The following is a 22,990-nucleotide window of genomic DNA, read 5'->3' on the forward strand; positions in this document are numbered from 1 at the left end:
GTGGATATCTATCATGTCACATTTCTCAAAACCCATAGAATGCACAAAACCAAGAATAAATCCTAACGTAAATTATAGAATTTAGTGAAAAATAATGTATCAATATTGGCTTATCACATGTAACAAATGTACTACACTAATGCAAGATGTGAATAATAGGGGAAATTATGGGGTGGCAGCAAAGAAGGGGCATATGGCAACTCTCTGTACCAGCTGCTCAAATTTCTATAAACCTAAAACTAAAGTCTATTAATAAAAAAATAAACTCAAGGAGGAGCCAAGATGGCGCCGTGAGTAGTCCTCTTTGTCTCTCGCCCTTCGAGTCTACAATTATTTGGACACTTATCGCTTGACAAAGGATATCCAGACAGCATCTCAGGACGTCTGAGACACCCACGCGACTATACATCGGAAGGCGGATGGACTTTCCTCCGGGAGGATGTGGAAATAGGTGAGGGCTCTCCGACCCCGACGGGCAGCCTGGTACCCGCAAGCGGCTTTCTTCCAACGGACGCCCCCAGAGGATCCACGCACGTCTAGGGCAGGAGCGAGAACACAACAGAGGAGCGACGGTGGAAACAGGTGACCAGAACCCTACCTAAACCCCCTGCAATTACTCCTAAACGCAGAGGGAAACTTTGGAGTTGCACACCTGAGCCCGCGGGGAGAGTCTCTCCCCGCCATTGGCGGGGGGATCCAGCCTGGTGCTGGGGGCGCCCGGAGGGTCCCAGAGAGAGACACGGAGGGCACGGAGATCTCCCAGCTGCCGTTGCCCTCCCCGTGGGACTAGGGATTGCCGGAGATCTCGGAGAGGACCGGGGCGGGGGGAATTTTCAAAGGCCGGTCCTGCGACCCGGAGGGGAAGTACCGGAGCTCCGCCCGGTCAGCAGACAAAACTCTCTGTCTGCCATTAGCAGAGGGGCCACGCTGAGCATTCACGGCTCCGGGAGAGGCCCGGAGAGAAGCCCTGAGGGCGGGGCGACCCCCAGCTGCCGTTGCCCACCCCGTGAGGCTAGGGATTGCCGGAGATCTCGGAGAGGACCGGGGCCGGGGGAATTTTCAAAGGCCGGTTCTGCGACCCGGAGGGGAAGCGCTGGAGCTCCGCTGGGCAGCAGACAAAACTCCCTGTCTGTCATTGGCAGAGGGGCCACGCCCAGCATTCACGGCTCCGGGAGAGGCCAGGAGAGAAGCCCTGAGGGCGGGGCGACCCCCAGCTGCCATTGCCCGCCCCGTGGGTCTAGGGATTGCCGGAGATCTCGGAGAGGACTGGGGCTGGAGAGAGTTCCAGAGACCCAGCTTAGTAGCCTAGGGGGAAACCCTACAGGCTCACAGCAGCCTTAGGGAAAGCCTCTGCACAGCACCAGTAGAAGGCACCCAGCCGCCAGCCACAAGGCTGGAAGACCCCAGGGCAAAAGCAGCATAACTAGGTGTACTAACCACAGACTGTAGAAGATGCCAATAGCTCTCCTGCGACCTATAGAGGACAAGTGAGATTTGGTGGGTGCCGACAGCAACGGAGCGACAAATATAAGTGATCCCACCCCTGGCTGCTGGAAAAGCTCATAACACCGTTGCAGACCCCAAGGAGAGAGCACATCTAGGTGGGCTGCAACAGTAGGCACCTGCAGCCTGAAGCCCCCCTGTGACGGCCCCCACAGCAGAGGAGGGAATCCAAAGGGCCACTGTGGCTACGAAGAGGGGCCCAGGCCCAGTTAGCAACTACGGACAGGGTTCCTGGTTGGTGAAATATAAACAGCTGCTCCTCCCACCGCAGCAGCTGAAACAAGTGAAAGGAGCAACTAAACTCTATCTCCATGCGGAGGCACAAATCAACAACATCAAGCAATATGAAAAAATACATCAAATCTCCAGAACAGAAAGAAAGCAACAAATACACAGAAAACAATCCCAAAGAAAATGAGATGTATAACCTAAATGACGATGACTTCAAAACAGCCATCATTAAGATTCTCAATGAGTTAAGAGAGAATTCTGACCGACAACTCAACGAGTTCAGGAGCTATGTCACAAAAGAGTTTGATACGATAAAGAAGAACCAAACAGAAATATTGGAAATGAAGAACACAATAGAGGAGATTAAGAAAAATCTAGATGCTCTGAACAGTAGGGCCGATAATATGGAGGAAAGAATTAGCAATTTGGAAGATGGCAATATAGAATTGTTGCAGGCAGAGGAGGAGAGAGAAGCAAGACTTAAAAGAAATGAAGAAACTCTCCGAGAATTATCAGACACAATTAGGAGATGCAACGTAAGGATTATAGGTATACCAGAGGGAGAAGAGAAGGAGAAAGGGGCAGAAAACCTATTCAAAGAAATAATGGCTGAGAACTTCCCAAATCTGGTGAGGGAGATGGATCTTCAGGTGACAGAAGCCAATAGATCTCCAAACTTTATCAATGCAAGAAGACCAACTCCACGGCATATAGTAGTGAAGCTAGCAAGAGTCAACGACAAGGAGAAAATATTAAGGACAGCCAGGCAAAAGAAACTAACCTACAAAGGAACCCCCATCAGGCTATCAGCAGATTTCTCAGCAGAAACTTTACAGGCTAGAAGAGAGTGGAATGATATATTCAAAAATCTGAAGGACAAAAATCTACAGCCGAGAATTCTCTACCCAGCGAAAATATCCTTCAAATACGATGGAGAAATAAAAACTTTCCCAGACAAACAAAAATTAAGGGAGTTCATTGCCACAAAACCTCCTCTTCAGGAAATCCTCAGGAAAACCCTCTTTCCTGAAAAATCCAAAAAAGGAAAGGGGCTACAAAACCAAGAGCAGAGGAGATAAGTAGAAGGACAACAACAGAGAGTAGTAGCTCTACATCAGAACAGATTAAACCATGGGACGAGAAACAAAGGAAACTGAAGAAAACCGGAAAACAAGACACAAAATGGGAGTGGTAGGCCCCCACGTCTCAATAATCACTCTAAATGTAAATGGATTGAACTCCCCAATCAAAAGACACAAAGTGGCAGGATGGATCAAAGAACAAGATCCAACAATATGCTGCCTCCAGGAAACACACCTCAGCCCCAAAGACAAACACAGACTCAGAGTGAAGGGATGGAGAACAATACTCCAAGCTAATAATGAACAAAAGAAAGCAGGTGTCGCTATACTAATATCAGACAAGGTAGATTTCAAAGCAAAACAGATAAAGAAAGATAAAGAGGGACAGTATATAATGATAAAAGGGACTCTCCACCAAGAAGACATAACACTTATAAATATATATGCACCCAACACAGGAGCACCAAAATTTGTAAAGCAACTCTTAATAGAACTAAAAGAAGACATCAACAACAATACAATAATAGTAGGGGACCTCAACACACCATTAACACCAATGGACAGAACATCCAGACAGAAAATCAACAAGGAAATAATAGAATTAAATGAAAAAGTAGACCAGATGGACTTAATAGATATATATAGAACACTTCATCCAAAAACAGCAGGTTACACATTCTTCTCAAGTGCACATGGAACATTCTCAAGGATTGACCATATTTTGGGAACCAAAGCAAACATCAATAAATACAAGAGAGTTGAAATAATATCAAGCATCTTTTCTGATCATAACGCTATTAAACTAGAAATCAACTACAAGAAAAAAGCAGAGAAAGGTGCAAAAATGTGGAGACTAAACAACACGCTTCTCAACAAACAATGGATCATTGAAGAAATTAAAGAAGAAATCAAATATTATCTGGAGACAAATGAAAATGAGAACACGACATACCAAATCATTTGGGATGCAGCAAAAGCAGTCCTAAGAGGGAAATTCATCGCAATACAGGCTCACCTCACTAAACAAGAAAAAGCTCACGTAAGCAACCTCAAACGACACCTAACAGAACTAGAAAAAGAAGAACAAACAAAGCCCAGAGTCAGTAGAAGGAGGGAAATAATAAAAATAAGAGCAGAAATAAACAATATTGAAACAAAAAAGACAATAGAAAGGATCAATGAAACAAAGAGTTGGTTCTTCGAAAGAATTAACAAAATTGACAAACCCCTAGCCAGACTCACCAAGAAAAGAAGAGAGAAAGCGCAAATTAATAAAATCAGGAATGAGAGAGGAGAAATCACAACAGATACCAATGAAATACAAGAGATCATAAGAGAATACTATGAAAAACTATATGCCAACAAATTGAACAACCTGGAAGAAATGGACAAATTCCTAGACTCCTACAATCTCCCCAAACTGAATCAGGAAGAAATGGAGAATCTGAATAGACCAATCACAAGAAAGGAAATAGAAACGGTAATCAAAAACCTTCCCAAAAACAAGAGTCCAGGACCAGACGGCTTCTCTGGAGAATTCTACCAAACATTCAAAGAAGACTTAATACCTATTCTCCTCAAACTGTTCCAGAAAATTGAGAAAGATGGAGAACTCCCTAACACATTCTATGAAGCCAACATCACTCTGATCCCCAAACCTGACAAGGACAACACAAAGAAGGAGAACTACAGGCCGATATCACTGATGAACATAGATGCAAAAATCCTCAACAAAATTTTGGCAAACCGATTACAGCAATACATCAAAAAGATTATACACCATGATCAAGTGGGATTTATACCAGGGACACAGGGATGGTTCAACATCCGCAAGTCAATCAACGTGATACACTACATCAACAAAATGAAAAACAAAAACCACATGATCATCTCAATAGACGCAGAGAAAGCATTCGACAAGATCCAACACCCATTTATGATAAAAACCCTCAGTAAAATGGGTATAGAAGGAAAGTACCTCAACATAATAAAGGCCATATATGATAGACCCACAGCCAACATCATACTCAATGGACAAAAGCTGAAAGCCATCCCTCTGAGGACAGGAACAAGACAAGGGTGCCCACTTTCACCACTCCTATTCAACATAGTACTGGAGGTGCTGGCCAGAGCAATTCGGCAGGAAAAAAAAATAAAAGGAATCCAAATAGGTAACGAAGAAGTAAAACTCGCGTTGTTTGCAGACGACATGATCTTATACATAGAAAACCCCAAAGAATCCACAGAAAAACTATTAGAAATAATCAACAACTACAGCAAAGTAGCAGGGTATAAAATTAACGTGCATAAATCAGTAGCATTTCTATACACTAACAATAAACTAACAGAAAAAGAACTCAAGAACTCTATCCCATTCACAATCGCAACGAAAAGAATAAAATACCTTGGGATAAACTTAACCAAGGAAGTGAAGGATCTATACAATGAAAACTACAAGACTTTCTTGAAAGAAATTGACGATGACATAAAGAGATGGAAAGACATTCCTTGCACATGGATTGGAAGAATAAACATAGTTAAAATGTCCATACTACCCAAAGCAATATACAGATTCAATGCTATCCCAATCAGAATCCCAAGAACATTCTTCACAGAAATTCAACAAACAATCCTAAAACTCATATGGGGGAACAAAAGACCACGAATTGCTAAAGCAATCTTGAGCAAGAAAAACAAAGCCGGCGGAATCACAATCCCTGATTTCAAAACATACTACAAAGCTACAGTGATCAAAACAGCATGGTACTGGTACAAAAACAGGTGCACAGATCAATGGAACAGAATTGAAAGCCCAGAGATAAAACCACACATCTATGGACAGCTAATCTTCGACAAAGGAGCAGAGGGCCTACAATGGAGAAAAGAAAGTCTCTTCAACAAATGGTGCTGGGAAAACTGGACAGCCACATGCAAAAGATTGAAAATCGACCATTCTTTTTCACCACACACCAAAATAAACTCAAAATGGATCAAAGACCTAAAGATTAGGCCTGAGACAATAAGTCTTTTGGAAGAGAATATAGGTAGTACACTCTTTGACATCAGTTTCAAAAGAATCTTTTCGGACACTGTAACTCCTCAGTTGAGGGAAACAATAGAAAGAATAAACAAATGGGACCTCATCAGACTAAAGAGCTTCTTCAAGGCAAGGGAAAACAGAATTGAAACAAAAAAACAGCTCACTAATTGGGAAAAAATATTTACAAGCCACTTATCCGACAAAGGGTTAATCTCCATAATATACAAAGAACTCACACTGCTTAACAACAAAAAAACAAACAACCCGATCAAAAAATGGGCAGAGGACATGAACAGACATTTCTCAAAAGAAGATATGAATATGGCCAATAGACACATGAAAAGATGTTCATCATCGCTAATCATCAGGGAAATGCAAATCAAAACTACACTAAGATATCACCTTACCCCCGTTAGATTGGCAAAAACATCCAAAACCAAGAACGACAAATGTTGGAGAGGTTGTGGAGAAAGAGGAACCCTCATACACTGTTGGTGGGAATGCAAACTGGTACAGCCACTATGGAAAACAGTATGGAGATTTCTCAAAAAGTTAAAAATAGAAATACCCTATGACCCAGCCATCCCATTACTGGGTATCTATCCTAAGAACCTGATATCAGATATCTCAAGAGTCCGTTGCACCCCTATGTTCATCGCAGCATTATTTACAATAGCCAAGACGTGGAACCAGCCTACATGCCCAGAAACTGATGATTGGATAAAGAAGATGTGGTATATATACACAATGGAATACTACTCAGCCATAAAAAAAGACGAAATTGGCCCATTCACAACAATGTGGATGGACCTCGAGGGCATTATGTTAAGCGAAATAAGTCAGTCAGAGAAAGATGAACTCTATATGACTCCACTCATAGGTGGAAATTAGTATATTGAGAAGGAGATCTGATCGGTGGTTACCAGGGAAAAGGGGGGCTGGGGGGAGGGCACGGAGGGGGTAGTGGTGTACCCACAACATGACTAACAAAAATGTACAACTGAAATTTCACAAGCCTGTAATCCATCATAACATTAATAAAAAAAAAATAAATAAATAAAATAAAATAAACTCAAAAAACAACCAAAAGCCTTGGCAGCGCTGTTGGCTCCATCACACATGTGCCGCCTGGTGGTTAGTCCAGGCCCGTCTCCTAGTTCAGTTCTCAGCGTCTGAGTGCGCTTATTGCAGGAGACCCACGTCAGCTGTAAGAGTCACTTCCCTCAGCTCCTCCCTCTCCACCATCTCCAGCATTTTCCGGTTCCCTGGAGCTCCCCATTTTGGCCTCCTGAACACAGAGCTGAGACTTCAGTGACTGCTCTGACGTGCTCTTCTGCCACTGCTCCTGCAGCCTGGGCCAAGGGAAGGAGTGGAGATGGCAAGTGGTGGTAAGCTCACGTCCGGTCAGTGGTGCTTTCCACTCTGGTCTCTACCGTTTACTTCCCAGAGTCCTCGGACGGCTGCCCTGTGCGTTGGTGCAGGTTTACAGCCACATTCAGTGGGAGAGTCAGTGCAGTGGGCTCTCTCCATCTTGCTGGGACCAGAACCGCTCGCTGTTTAGATACTCAAATAATCAAAGCCAAATGGATAAACATTCTATAAAATGAACTGGCTTGTACGCCTCAAAAATGCCAAGGTCAAGTCTCACTAAAAAAAGATGAGGAGCTGTCCAAACTTAAAGAAGCCTAAAGAGACAGAGCAGAGCTATAAAGGGCATTCCTTTATGGGGGATTGACGAGATTTAGACGTCGTCTGTGGATTGAATACTACTATTGTATCGATGTTAAATTTGCAGATTTTGCTAACTGTGCTACGGTTGCATAAAGCACTATCCTTTTTCTTAGGAAATATACACAGAAGTATTAGTGGGCAAAAAGACACGCTCTCTCCAACTTTCAAATGGCTCAAATATGCGCATAAATACACACATTCTCGCACACACTGTCTCCCACGGACACGCTCCCTCTCTCACACGCTCGCACGCTGTCTTAGCTCAGGTGTAACAGAAGATAAGAAAACCACGGACCAGGTTGCTTAAACGGCAGATGTTTATTCCAGTCCCGGAGGCTGGGAAGCCCAGGATCAAGGTGTCGGCACATTCCGTCCCTGGCGAGGGCTCTCTGCCTGGACGAAGACAGCAGCCTCCTCTCCGGGGCCTCACATGGCAGAGAGAGAGCTCTGGTGTCTTCCTCTTCCCATAAGGGCACTGATCCCATCAAGGGGGCTCCACCCTCACGACTCATCCAAACCCGGTGACCTCCCAAAGGCCCCTCCAGACACCATCACGTTGAAGGCGAGGGCTTCACGCCAGTCCCGGGGGACACAAACTGTCAACTCATAATGGTCTCACGCACGCTCCCTCTCTCACACAGACACACTTTATCTCACACGTCCACACACTCAAACATATACTCTCTCATGCTCTCACACATACACTCCCGCACACTCTCTCCCACACACACTTGTGCACACACGCCTGCACACGCACGCAGGCTGAAGGGTGTAGAGGAGTGAGTACTGACGGGAGGATCAGGGGACCCGAGTTCTGGCCCAGGCTCCTCTGTTAACCCGCACCAGGGCCAGGCATTTGACTCTGTGGTGCCTCATTTTCCTCTGCAAATGTGCGAGTGGGGAAGCGGCTTCTACGGCCGCCTCTGCCTCCGACACACTGAACAGCGTCCGTGGCATGTGACGGAGCCTCTCTCCCATGGTGCTCGAGATGCACTGAGGACTGTGACGGGGAAACAGCAGTTCCTTTGGGAAGAGGCTCTGTTAACACCGGGCGTGCAGAAAAGGTGGAGGGACGACCTCACCAGACTGTGGCCTTCGGCCTCGGTTTCTCCATCTCTCCCTCATCCGCCTGTGGGGAAGGTTGTGAAGGGCTGGGCGGATGTGGTTTGAGTAGTGCGGTCATCTCTGCTGCTGCTGTTTTCATGTTAAAGGCAGAAGTAAAGCTGAGCCATCTGAAGTTCCAGAACCTAAGCGTTAAAGAAATTAGATATTCTTGAAATCCGTTCATCATCATTAACTTCAAAGACTAAGAAATGGAAAGTTAACACTGGGAATAGCGTAGAAATACGCTTAGACTCTGGGCAGTCTCTCCGACCTCATAGGAAAATAGGAGCGGACGCTCCTCAGTGGGGCTCACAAGCCAGCGCCTTGGTAGACAGTCCACAGAACTCACTCGCTCGTTCCTCAGAGCTGCAGTTACTATTAGGCCTTTTTCAAGATGAGGCAACTCAAAATTAGAAAGGCTAAACAATGTTCTAGAACACAGCAGAGCTGGGATTTGAACCCAACTTGGTCGTACCCCAAACCTCAGGTCTTAAGGGCAAAGGTGAAAGTGAAATGAAAGAGACGGACATCCAGGCCTAGAACCAGAGTGGGCAGGTGTCTTGATCCATCTCCGTCCTTCAAAGGGATCCTTCCTCCAACAGAAGTGGGAAAAGGAAGGACTTGGGTTTGACAAACTTCATTCAAATATGGCTTGAGTCTGGACAACCGACTGAACCTCTCTGACCCTCAGTTTCTCTTTCCGTGAAACGGGTCATCATAGAACCTATCTTGTCGGGCTGACTGCTGAGAGGATGCAATGCTGTGCGGAGCCTAAAACACAGGGTGCACTGCCCAGCTGTGTTTGTCAGGTTCCCCAGAGAAACAACCAACAGGATACATATAAATAGATAGACGGAGCTGTACACGTGAGGGGATTTATCATAGGAATTGCTCACGTGGTTGCGGAGGCTGAGAAGTCCCACAGTCTGCTGTCCGCCAGCTGCAGAGCCAGAGAACCAGCGGTGTAACTCGATCTGAATCCAAAGGCCTGAGAACCAGGGCAGCTGCTGGTGCAAGTTCTGGAGGCCGCAGGCCCAAGAAGCAGGAGCTCAGACGTCGGAGGGCAGGAGAAGGTGGACAGCTCAGCTCCAGAAGAGAGAGAATTGCCCTTCCTTCACCTTTTTGTTCCATTTGGGCCCTCATATGACTGGATGATGCCGCCCACACTGGGAGGGCGTTTCTCTACTCAGTGTACTGAACCAAATACTAATCTCTTCCAGAAAAAGCCTCACAGACACGCCCAGAAATAATGTCTTACTAGGTGTCTGGGCATCCCTAGGCCAGTCAGGTTGACACACGAAATTAGCCAACACACTGGCCCTTTGTAAATGCTTAGTCTGTGGTAATGACCTTGAGACCATGAATGTCACACTTTACAGCAGATGCGCGGGTTTACCAGCACACCAGTTCTCATTTAACACACAAACAAAAAGCAAACAGACGCAGTCCATGGAGGAAACTTCCTGCTGCAATTCAGAGCAGACTTTTAGCTAAAGATGCTCTGTGGCGGGGCCAGGGCCGGTCCTCAGGCTCTGCTGGGGCCTCACAGCCGGGCAGCCTCACGCGAGTCCTGGAACAGCGCCGCCTCACAGGGATACAACGCGAGCCACAAAGGCCGTGTCAGATTTTCCAGTAGCCATAATTTAAAAAAGGAAAAAGGTAACCTTAATGGATAATATATGATATGTAATCCAATACACCCCAAATATTATCATTTGAACATGTAATCAACCCCTCAAATTATTTTCTATTCTTACATTCTTGTTTTCCTACTGTCTCAGAAATTTGGTAAGTCTTTTACACTTACAGTATATTTCAATTAGCATGATAAAGTTTCGTCAGAAATATTTTGTCTTTATTGAGATTTCTTAAAATGTACAGTTGAAAAGGTAGATTCATATACCCAAGTTATTCTAAAAGTACTTAAAAGTTTTCCAATAACTGAACTGAGTATCCATTTTTAAACTTAAATTTAAAAATAATTAAAATTAAGTCAAATTTAGTTCCCGAGTCACACTGCCACATTTCAACTGTCTAAGCCACATGTGACCAGTGGGTAGTGTGTTAGGCAGTGCAATCTTTGACATGCAGACCTCAGGGCCGTCAAAACCTTCTGTGTGGATTCCATTGATCTTCCTCTGAAGTACCTTTAAGGGTCCATGTATGATAAACAAAAAGTCAAATGTCTCTTTCATTTCTGAATGATGGACAGCAAACCACAGTGGAAATGTATCTCCCCTAAGACAAAATCGTCAAGCCTTCGTTTATTCAATCATCAACTACTCACTAACTTATTATACATTAAAATGATGACTAAGAGCCACTCTGTTCCCAGCACTTCACTTCAGAGAGGACGCCTGAGGTTTGTCTTTCAAAGTGAGAAAGAAGCTGTCAACCCAACAATGGGAGGGGAGCAGGAGTTGAAATGGTGCATCCTTGAGGTTGTCTGTGATAAGTGTCTAGGTCACCAATCTGGGTGCCATCATTTCATATGGGAACCCTCACCCATGAATTTCTACCTCCTAAAGGTATTGCCATTCCTCACCCTGACCCCTGTCCTAGGCCGATAGCCGACAACACCCAACCAGCATTCAACCTTTAAATGGAGTATGGAAGCACTCTGGTGGCCCCAGTGACTCAGGCTATGTACATACGACTGGCTGGACCCGCCTGAAGGAAAGTCATCTATTTGGTGAACTTCCTCATGGAAAAGGAGGGCAGGCTCACAAGCATGGTCCATGTACCACACACAGATGCAAACACGCACACACACATACTTATACACCCACAAACACACACACACACACACTCCTCACTCTAGGAGTCATTGTGAGGGAGAAGCGCATCTTTGAAATCTGTAAAACAGGGCAGAGAACAATAGAGAAGCTTCATGGTGGACTCAGCATCGTGTGTCTGTGGCATTCATTCATTTGTTCATTCATTCATTCAACAAGTGTTTACTGTGCCAATAATTGCAAGGAAGCCTGACAATATTCCCAGGAAAAAGACGCAACCTCTGCTCTCCTGAAAATCACAATCAATTAGGGGAGAATGGTTAGCAGGGCATAACAGACACCACCTGGGACTCTCAGGCAGAAATAGAGGAAACTTTGCAGAGGACTGGAAAGGGTTGCACAGAGGAGGAAGCCAGAGAACTTCTGCTGAATACTGTCAGGCTGCCGTAGGCTTGTCTCTTGGATGGAGTGGTTTGGGTTAACATAGGCTGCCCTGAGCAGGAGGCAGGAGTTTGGTTGTAGCTCAATGTAAAAATCAGGGGAACTGAGAGGGGAAGAGAGGCTATCAGATCTTCAAGGACTCCTTACACCTGCTAAGGAGTTTGGACTTTTAATTAGGAAATCTGGTGTGTTTAAGACAATAGAGAGCGGTGACTCTCAACTCTGGCTGCACAATACAATCTTCTGGGAAGTGATGAACAGCCCCCATGTCCAGCTGCGCCCTCAGATCCATAGATAGGAACCCTGAGGGTAAGAGCCAAGCAACGGTCTTTTTTAAAGATATGATGGCCTTCACTGCATAGGTCATGGGCCACTCTTACATGTGCTGATAAGGCGCCATGGCCATAAGTGATATGCAGTGTCATACATGTATAAGCCAACATGCATCTCCTTTTAGTAATACCTCAGAGGAGACAGGACCTGTAAATCTCGGTCTGGTATTAAGGAGAGAGGACATCATTGGAAGTTTCTATTTGGGCACCATTAGCAGGCAGGAAAGGAGAGTTCCCAGCAAACTTCAGAGAGAAGAGAGCCTGTGGGTGGGTAAGTCATCTGAAGAAGGAAAAGGAAAATGGTAGAGGAAAGAGGACCTGAGGGTAATAGGAAGAAGTTGAATGATCTCCCAGAGCAATCTTCTGAGAGCAGAACAAAGACCCCCAGCCAGTTTAACTCCTTCCTCTTTATCAAGGATTACTTTCTCAGTGACTTTAAGGCGCTTCACATTGTCACATTCATTCAGCTGCAGATTCCCAGACTGGGCACTATGACAGAATGGAACTGCTGCTGCTGCATTAAGCATCCTTTACTCAGGGCATCCAAGAATTTTAGTGGGAACTATATGCTTGGGGAAGCCACATGAGCAGCAGGACCTGACTTAGGATCAAATCCACATTTTATTTCTTTTATAACCATCAGTGAAGCGCAATTGTGTAGCTTTATGGAGAGAATAAAAATCACATTCTCAATTTTAATAAGGTAATCAAATGTAAATAAAACAAGGATCTACAAGGGCATTTTATTACTTCCAATCAATTCTTCAGAAGCAGATGCACAAAAAAAGTTCAGAAATTATTCTGATTGTAATGGCCACCAGAGCATGTTCCAAAAATATAAACCTATGATCATATACTCATTCCTTTATAATGTTAAATAAGAAGGAGGGCATATGTTTATGATTAAATTTGAATTTGGAATTAAGGTATTTGGAGACTGAATTGAGTACCAAATCATTAACACAGAATTACCTTTCAAAACCATCACATAATAACATGAAACATAATACCAGCCATACCACATGGCTCAAAACTCTGTATATTCATGTAGGTAAGAGGGAACTAACATTTCCTGAGTGTCTACTGGGATCCAGGCAAATTGCCCTGGTCCTTATAGAAACTACCATGGATAGCTTTCATGTTTCATCGTATCCGAACAAAGATATTGGTATGACCATTTAAAATTATAATTATCATCTATATAAGAAAACTGTGTTCATGTGTAAAGAGAGGCAGTGGGATTAAAATCCACATCATGGTCTTCTATACTTTAGAAAAAGTGGGACTAAGGAAAGATATTTCTGTGGGTAAACTGACATTAAGATTTTAAGGTCAGTTTTTCCTCATTTATTTTCTCTGAAATTGCCAGAGATGGTCACTGAATGACTTTGAAATTCATAAATTGTCCTCGTATGCCAATAATTAATTGTCATCTCCAAGAATGAACCAGGGCTCATTAAATCCTACTATCATGTGATATTTGGAAATCTTTCCCATAATTCTACTCAGAAGAGCATTAGAGATGAAAAGAGAGAGGCCCATGATTGTCTTCTTTAAGTTTTCAAAAGTTTCCTAGATTGGGCCGGTATTTCTCCAAGCAGCCTTGAGGCAAAGGGACATGTTGGTGTGGGTTCTTTGATTTCTAGTTCTCTGCCCCACTCATGCTTCCATCAACCTAGATTTATACTAGATTTTTAGAGATAATACGGCCTTCCACATAGGCTTGGCAAGTTTCTCTGGTACCTAACACAGGGAGCCAACAATATCAAAACAAGTTGCTTTGACTAAACCCATTAAAGAGCTCCCATCACCACCAGGAAAAAAAATGCAATTAAGCTAGTATTTACTATGAAGACTGAAGGAGAGTTCACAGAAGGTGATCATTTTAGAGATCTCAACTGTCATCCTGTGGCCTCTGATGGGACCCTGGCTGCCAGCTACTGCTACCTGCCTTAAAAGTAACCGGTAGTGCCATAGGTCCTTGTTAAAGAGCTCCCTAAGACCCCCTACCCTGTCCTGTTGCGTATGAAGTACTAACAAAACTTGCCTGCGATTCTCTCTCCTGCTAATTGACTCTTGGAACCCCTCAAGGGAGCTCTTCTCAAAGAGCTTGTCCCACCAATATTTGAAATGTATCACTAGCAAGAGGGGGCCGGCCTAGGGGGTGGGTCTGCAGTAATTACTCATGGTAATTAGGTTGGCTGCTATTGTTCAGCAGTCTCCACCCTCACAAAGAAGCTGCCCAAAAAGGGAAGCTCAGCAAATTCTGTTTCTCCTGCTAGTTATAAATCAAAAACTCAAGCAAAGCAAAGCTTTACATCTTTGCTTTCAGAAACTGAAGAAACTTCTCTCACCACACACTGACCTCATCAGGAGTTGTGAACACATTTTGACTTGGAGCCTTATAATAATTATCATATATTAGAAACACAAACATTGAAAACTAATCCCCTTTTCTTCCATATTTCAGATTAAAATTTTATCATTTCCAATCTTTAATCTAATTAAAGTACTTTTCTTTCTCATCCCAGAAATTGAGTGTGAAATTATAACTAATCCCATCCACTGTGTTTCTTTACAAATTAAATTAATTATGTGAAATTGCCAGCTTTCCCTCATCCCTTCTTTCCCAGGGTTTCTCTTGCTTAGCAAGGTCTCCAGACTCTTCTTATGGAACAATGCAAATCATGCAAACCATAGTGTCTTTCAGCTTTCTATCAATACCTTCATTTACACGCTGATAGATATATGCATATATATCCATCCCCTAAGGAAAACTAAAGCTAAGGGTCAACTCATTCTATGTCAAGTATAACAGGTCACTGAGGAACCCATTATTAAAATGGTAGAGTAGAGGGAGGAATCACTAGCTACGTGGTACCCTTGATCAGCAGTGCTTAGCACAATAACATGCACAGCCCCCTGAAAGATGGGGGGCCTAATCTTAGGAAGGCACTACTTTCCCGTACCTCTGTTTATAAGTCCTGTTTAGGGCTAGCCAAACAGGACTACTTAGCTAAGAGACATTTTTTTCAAGGCTTCAAGAATCTTCTTAAAGGGACTTATAATATTTTCTGGATATGACAATGAAATAATTCTGTCAAAATAACATTTTGATGAGTTGAGTGTAAATGAATTAGAAACGCACGGATTAAATTTCCCTTGAAAAACTCATGGGTTTGAAAATTAAGGGGAATTAACTTCTCCAAATGTGTTTTCAATTTTGCCTGACCTTAAAAGTCGGATGCATGGTTGAGATGGTTGGCCTAATGCCAGTTTTGCCTACTCTCACCAAGGATTTTACCTGAGAAATATTTTATTTCCAGCTCCCCATGGCCTTCTGATGGTTAATAGTATCACTAATCTTATCTGTAGGATCTAGCCCATTGTAATAAATGTCATCATGGTGAAACATGGCATTTTTGAAATGATCTCCAAGCCTAGCCCAAAGCCCTCTGATTTTATCCAGCATTGGGTGTACACAATTCCAGGGGGACCAAGCACTGGCCTAGGAAACCTCTGAACATGTTTTGGCACTTCTAATCTTTGATAACTATTGATTCATATTCTTTTGAGAATGATACTAGAAATGCTAAAAATTTAAGAAGGTCTTTATTGGAGTTAGAATTAGAAACTGGAAATCGGAATTGGAAATTGAATTGGAATTGGAATTGGAATGCAATTGGAAATTTTGAAAATTTCTAATCAGTTTTCACTCAATATCTTTAAAAGTCTTGTACTGTGATTATTAGACAGATGTTAACTGATTTTTTCTCTACCTGACAGGAAACTTTAAGTGTACGTAATGTACCGGAAGGTCATTAGCATGAGCATTATAATGACCACCTTCCTTTGTCCTTAAAGGGATTTTCTTCTTGTGCTATAGTTCTTGTGGTATAGAACACCAACAGCAAACACTCTTGGGCCCAATAAGTTCTTAAGCATTGACTTCAAAGAACAGCTTGCTGTTGGAACAACTCTGAGTTCCAGAAAGATAATCTGGTCTTAGTTCATGGCATTGTTGCCTCTGCTATCAAGACAGAAAATGATAGTAATCAAGTAGCCAGCAACAACAAAGTTGTTTGGGCCCTCTTGTTTCTGATTCTAAGCTCAGCCTGGCTGGGAACAGAGAGCAGAAAGAAAGGGGTACAGAACATTGATGACGGTGTAAGAAAGGAAAACAGAAAAGATAAGACAGCCAGCAAGCAATGAGAACGTAATCTCATGGGGAAACTCCGGGCAGTGTTTTTGCTCAGTGTTGATTCTCTCCCCAAGGTGAGGGAGCTGAGGTATGTACACGCCAGCTCCTGCCAGTCATTGGAGTGAAGGGTAGAGCTGGTATTTCCTTGCTCTCCCAGCTCACCACACCTGGCTCCATCAGTGAGAGAGAGCACTCGGGCCAAGACAAGGTGGTGCTGGCAGTTTCACATTGTAACTGAGTGGACTGACATGGTCACTGCTCTTGAAATAAATTTCTGAGCCGAAGATGGAGCCACTCTTGCCCTGGGTACCACATCAGCAGACCAAAACTTAGATAACTTTCGTGTCTCTGTGAATGGTCTGCTTGACCAGAAACTCAGTATATCTAGTCAGCCAATCCCCAAACGCCACACCAACTCTGGGCTCTATACTTACTTCTTTGTTCCTTATTCTTTATTCTATAACAACTTCCTGGCTTCTACTACGTTTTTCAGTTCTCTGGACCCTTGGGAACAGACTGCCCGCTTCCTGAAGTGTTAAATAAAGTTTGTTTGTATCATCTAAATTGTCCTGTTTTGTCATTTTTAAAACTGCTGGTGAGTTATGAGTAGAACTCTGACAGTGTTTGCTATAGAAGTCCTGTCGGAATTCACCACTCATGTCCAAGCTTTTCCTAGCAGAGCCCGTTGGCCACTCTCAACTTGTGAAAAGCAGTCAGGAGAAAACATGTGACTCTTCTACTCCTACCGATCTTAGCTCTCTTGTATCATTGAAGAGATGTCACTCTCGTCCTTTCAAGTTTTTCTGTATCAGTAGGCTTTTTTTTTTTTTTGGACCCATTTTGAATTTATTATTCAAAAGATAGTTTGACTTTGCCAGGAGTTTTAAGACCTTATGCTACACTAGTTCCTAAGTTATCTTGTAAATTCTCTCAGCCACACCCCTCATCCCAATTTGCTAAATTAATACAGATGCTCCAGAGGTGGGAGGTTACAGTGCATAGTTTTGGGGTTGACCTTTGTGAAGTGTGACCCATCACTCCCCAGCATGTCATGCCTTAGCTTAGAGTCCTAGACCAGAAACCAGACTCAGTGGAAAACGCCAACTGTTTCAGAGATAGAAACACCTCATTTGTTTTCCCAGCTCAACTCTTCTAGAAGGTACAGGGCAAACCAAAAAAATACTCATGAGACCAGGCTTTAAGAGCAGAAGTATTTTATTTGGGGTAGACCAGGAAAGAAACAGAGCATCTTTACTCTTTTCCCATCTCTGAATTTCAGGTCACTCTCATGTCTCTGTATCCCTTAAGATGGATGTGGATTGTGGCTGATACACATCCGTTGCCTCTCCTGGACCACACCTCAGTTTGGCTGTGCAGGATCACATATGGCAAGAAGGTCTTGTAAATTAGAACCAGAAGTTAAATGACTACAGAGAGAGACTGAGGGAAGCTGCACTCCCCTGGTCCCACCCTTATCTGTGGGCTTCCAGAGGCCTTACAACTAGAGAAGACAACCAACAAGTGAAGCCCAGACAAGTGCAGGAGAAAAACCAATGACAAATTTTTAAAAAGAGAGAGAGACAAATACTTTGCCCAGTACCAACACTAGGTACCAGTTTGCTAATTTTTAGGACAGTGGGCCTCAAAGGGTCATCCTGAATCAGCAGCATCTGCTCCATCTGGGAGTTTGTTCAAAATGCACATTCTTGGGCCCCACCCCAGACCTACTGATCAGAATCTCTAGGGATGGAGTCTGGGAATCCGTGTCTTAACAAGTCTTCCCAGGGAATTCTGATGCTTGCTCAGGCTTGAGAATCACTACTTAAAGGAGAAAAGACACATGATAAAATAAAATCAAAGCTAGATGTTGTATTTAGTGATATAAGTACTTAAATTAACAAGTACAGAAAGTTCATCTACAGTATCACAATGGTTCTTCTAAATTAATTCCTTTGTTTCCAGAGATCTGAGTTATATTCAGATAATACAAACCACATGTGGCTCAACTCAGATGGCCCCATCAATCACTCAGAAGCTTGGGCAAGGGTTATACTGGGGGAGTCTACCCAGCCACCAGTTACCCATTATCACGCCACTGGAGGCTGGATAACAACTTCTCCCATTTCAGGATTTGCACAAATTACTTTCCTGTATTTTCAAATGGGGACTCAGTGCCAGTTTTTGGAACTGCCCAAAAGAGATCTTGCCCCTAGTAACTAAATGGGAATTGACCAAGAAAAGACAATAATTCCTGAATGAGGATTCCATATTGATGGTCGATACCTGTTTCAGTGAAAACTTCTGAAAATATAGGTACTATCTGCTTTTCGAAGATTGCTTGCTCATCTTGTTGCAAGTTAATCAACTATTTATACAATTATGATTCGTGTGGAAAACTACAAAGAAAAATGAGTCCCCACTCTCTGGGATTATATATCCCAGCTAACATAGAGCTCCTCAAAATGCCGTGTGCACAGGAATCCCCTGGACATCCTGTAAAACACAGATTCTGATTCAGTAGGACTGGGGTGGGGCCCAAGTTTCGGCACTTCTAACCAGCTCCCAAGAATGCTGATGCTCCTGGTCCAGAGCCCATACTATGGGTACTGAGGATCTAATAGAACCACCTAGATAGTGCAAGCGCAAACTCCTTCACTCCTCATACTTGAATAAAATAGGATGTTGTGACTCTTAGCAGGTTGGAAGTGAAGAGGTTAGAAATACATCCAGGGGTCGGCCCCTTGGCTGAGTGGTCAAGTTCCACGTGCTCCACTTTGGTCAGCCCGGGTTTGCAGGTTCAGATTCGGGCACGGACCTACTCCATTCATCAGCCATGCTGTGGAGGCATCCCACATACAAAATAGAGGAAATTGGCAAAGATGTTAGCTCAGAGAAAATCTTCCTCACCATAAAAACAAACAAACAAACAGGGGGTAAGTGGAGCTTGCTAAGGAAAACCTGGAAACTTTAACTTTATTGAGACAGATCAAGAGGCAACAAAGGGTAATTTTTCAGTAGTGTAATGATGCAAAGCTGAATAAATGATCACTAGAACTGAGATTAAAAGTCCAGGGCCCATCCCTGAGAGTCCCCACTGCCTCTTGCCACCTATCTTCATTATTATGACAGGAAAATCTCAATACAGGTCCTAAGGATATTCTTTTCTCAAATTCTTGTGCCAAAGCTCTTTATTTGTTTATATGTTTCTGCCAAAGCTCTTTGTTTATGAAGCTTTGCCATTCTTTAAGAATCTCAAAAGTTTAATTTTTACTTTTCATAATATAATCAGTCACAATCTTCTTTTTAAGCTTTCCAAAGTTCTTTGCTTTCCTAAGTAATTCCCCGTCATAACTTCTTTTGCCCACCTTTCAGTCTGTCTCCACGCCTCCCCGCCTCCCCACAGAATCCGCCCTTTGGAAATTGCACTCGAGTTACTTTGGCCTGGAGCTCTGGTCAACTCTTTCTTTTTCATGGCTGTAGGATCTTGGGCAAATTTGCTGACCTCTCTAACCCTCCACCTGATCATCTATAAGATGAGGCTAATGATAGTACCTCTCTCAAAGTGATCTTGGTTGGCACCGACACACACATGTGTAAAGCACTAACACAAGGCAGGTACCTGGTAAGTACCCAATAAATTTAATATTATTCCTATCGTCATTGCATCAACCATCTCTCTATGCACAAGGAAGTAACAGCCACTCTTTAGACATGGAGGAGATTGTTTCCAACTTTATCTGGACAACAGACATTTGTCACAAGCGCAAACTGGTTTATGAGAGTGGAAGTGGTGACTGATGACAAAGATGCTTCCCCAATATAAACTGTTCATCCTTCTTTCTAACCTTCCAAAGCTGCTAACAAATTCATTAGATTAGCTCAGCAACTAGAGCTCTCTTAACCACTAACCTATTGGTGCCACGGTTGGATGCTTGGAAATAGATGTGAGCACATGTGTAAGGTAGGGTTGAGTTGATAAAACAGGTCATATTGTAATGTTAACATTTGCAGTCAAGACTATAGCGTCCTTCACTTATGCTTGATTACAAGATCAGTTAAAATATTTATTTCTCTTATCTGTGGCTATTTCTCAAGGTTATTTATATCAAATGTTGTAGTCCTCAACCAGAAAGATGGGCCTGCCCTGCACACACACAGTTTTGGCATTCACATCTCGACTGATAACCTTTAGAATGTGAATAGTTGGTGGTCCTTATCTTCCTGTGTCTTTGATAGTTTAGTTGAAAATAAGCAAGGACATAATAAATAGCTCTACTTTTCCAATTAAACGCACTAGTGTTTTTACTCACCATATACTGTATGCTGGAACTGGAATAAGATATAAAATCAGTTGACTACATCTTAACATATAAGATCAACTTCATGCCTCAAGGAGTCTATTATTAGAATCAGGCTTAGCAATATTGATGCCAACACAGGGCTACACCTGCTTCTTTGAAATAATTATCTCTGTTGGCTTTCACTTCTCTGTAAAATGTGGACATTTCATCAGAGTTCAACTGAGAGAAATTTGCTTTGTATTGTCCGTGGATTACCAGTTTGCCAAACTATGGGAGTAAAATTTATCCAAAACATTTTGAAAAACTGTTTGTCAATATTAAAGCAAAACATACACATACCCTCTGACTTGGCAATTCCATTCCTAGATACTTATCCAGCAAAAATTTGTACATGTTTCAACAAAAGACATGTATAAGAGGATTTATTTCAGCATTATTTGAGGTAGCCTCAAACTATAAAATACCCAAAAGTGATCAACAGTAAATGAATAAATACATTGTGGTACAGTAATATAATTGATACTACAAGGCCATGACCAAGAATGAGCTCCAACTATGTACAACAAAGTGGTACAAACAGCACAAAACAAATCCATGTTGTTATAATTCAGGAGAGTAGTTACCATTTGGAGGGCTCTGCCTGGAAGGTGGAAGGGGCGAGGCTGCTCCTGGGGGCTGGTAATGTCTGTTTCTTAATCTGGGACTGGTTACACAATAGTATTCATTTTTTAAAAAATCCATTGAGCTTTAAACTTGTGATTTATACACTTTTCCCAAAAAATTCCTTTTGAAAATTTCACCAATGGTATCTACCAGTATCGTAACCCCAGGGTTGGTCTGCTTTTCTTTGTAGTCAATTAACCCAGTCATGTAGCATTACTCACCAGTCTTCACAGGGATCAACACTGTCACCCTGACTTTTGACCATCTTCCATGCCAGCCTAATCGGCCACCAAAGCATCAAAGCAGCTACCTCAGCAGGAAATAGTCATGTAGTCTATTTGATATTAGAAAAATCTAGAGGCGCAAAATTTTTGAAAGCTGTATAAACCATTTAATGGCTCTGCAATAAATAATTTTTTCTTGTTTGCTCTTTGCAGCTCTCACTGTCATTTTTCTATTGGTATCTTGGAGACAGCATAGAATTTATGCAGGTGTCAGTCAAATGCCAGTTGGCAACTCAATGGGGTGTTACAAATGGTAAAAAGCAATGCCCTTGCAAAGCTCTACACATGCTTTTCTAATTTTGTTATTGTTGTTGTTTTTTCTGTTGCTGCTGCTGCTCAAACACCTCTTGAAACAGAAACACAAGATTTTGTTCATCTTTTAGCAAGACTGTCTGACACGCACAGCTATCATGAGCAGCAACAAAGTCACCAGTATCCAAATGCTCTTTTTCTTGACATTTTGCTTTCTGAATGTTCTGTAGCATCGTATGGAGAGATTATGGGACACTCTTATCTTGACTGAGTCAACAAAGCCTTGCTCCACCATCTCTCATGGGTTTCTGATCTTTTTCTTTTCTTTTCTTCTTGTCATTGTTTCATTTCCCTTAGTCTTATAAGAGTCTCTTGCTACCCTTCATCATTGCACCCATGAATGGCAGCCAAAATCCATGGAGCCAGTTGGATGTGGTAATAGAAAGGAAGAAAGTTGGGAGACTTTAAATCTGAATCCATGTACATGCAGATCATAAACAACAGCCATTGACCATGGTAGACAATTTCACCTATATTATTCACAATCCAATAGAAGACACTGATTTGGGCCTACAGGTGCAAGATTTATACATGAAAAACTCTACGCTTATTTTCCATTGTTACTGGTTTTATGACAATGTTTTCTACACTGTCAGATGCTTAATACATTCGAATGTCAATTGCAGAATACTCCTACAAAACAATCTAGAAGTGGAATTAATATTATTATTATCATCTATTCAACAAATATTTGTTAAGTGCCTAGTACGTATCAGGCAGTGTTTCCTATAAATACAAGAAAAAAAGAAAGAATGAAAAAGCATTATCCCCTGGTTCCAATACATGTCTCTCAAGAAGAGCATGAAGCCTTCTTTCTGATAGTGTCACCATCTTGGACTCAATTTGCAAATCAATGGGGAAACTCATGGGTCATTAGTCTGGCCAGCTGGCCCAGGCAAAACAATTCTGACAATCAGATTGGAGCTGATAGTACGATCAGATGACCGCACATCTTGTGCCCTAAGTACTCGAAACAAAGGGTGGCGGTGCCCAAATGCCAGGGAGGTTTCTGGATCATGTGGCTGCAAAG

The sequence above is a fragment of the Equus asinus genome, chromosome 15, assembly GCF_041296235.1.
Source record: "Equus asinus isolate D_3611 breed Donkey chromosome 15, EquAss-T2T_v2, whole genome shotgun sequence".
In the NCBI taxonomy this organism is placed as follows: Eukaryota; Metazoa; Chordata; class Mammalia; order Perissodactyla; family Equidae; genus Equus; species Equus asinus.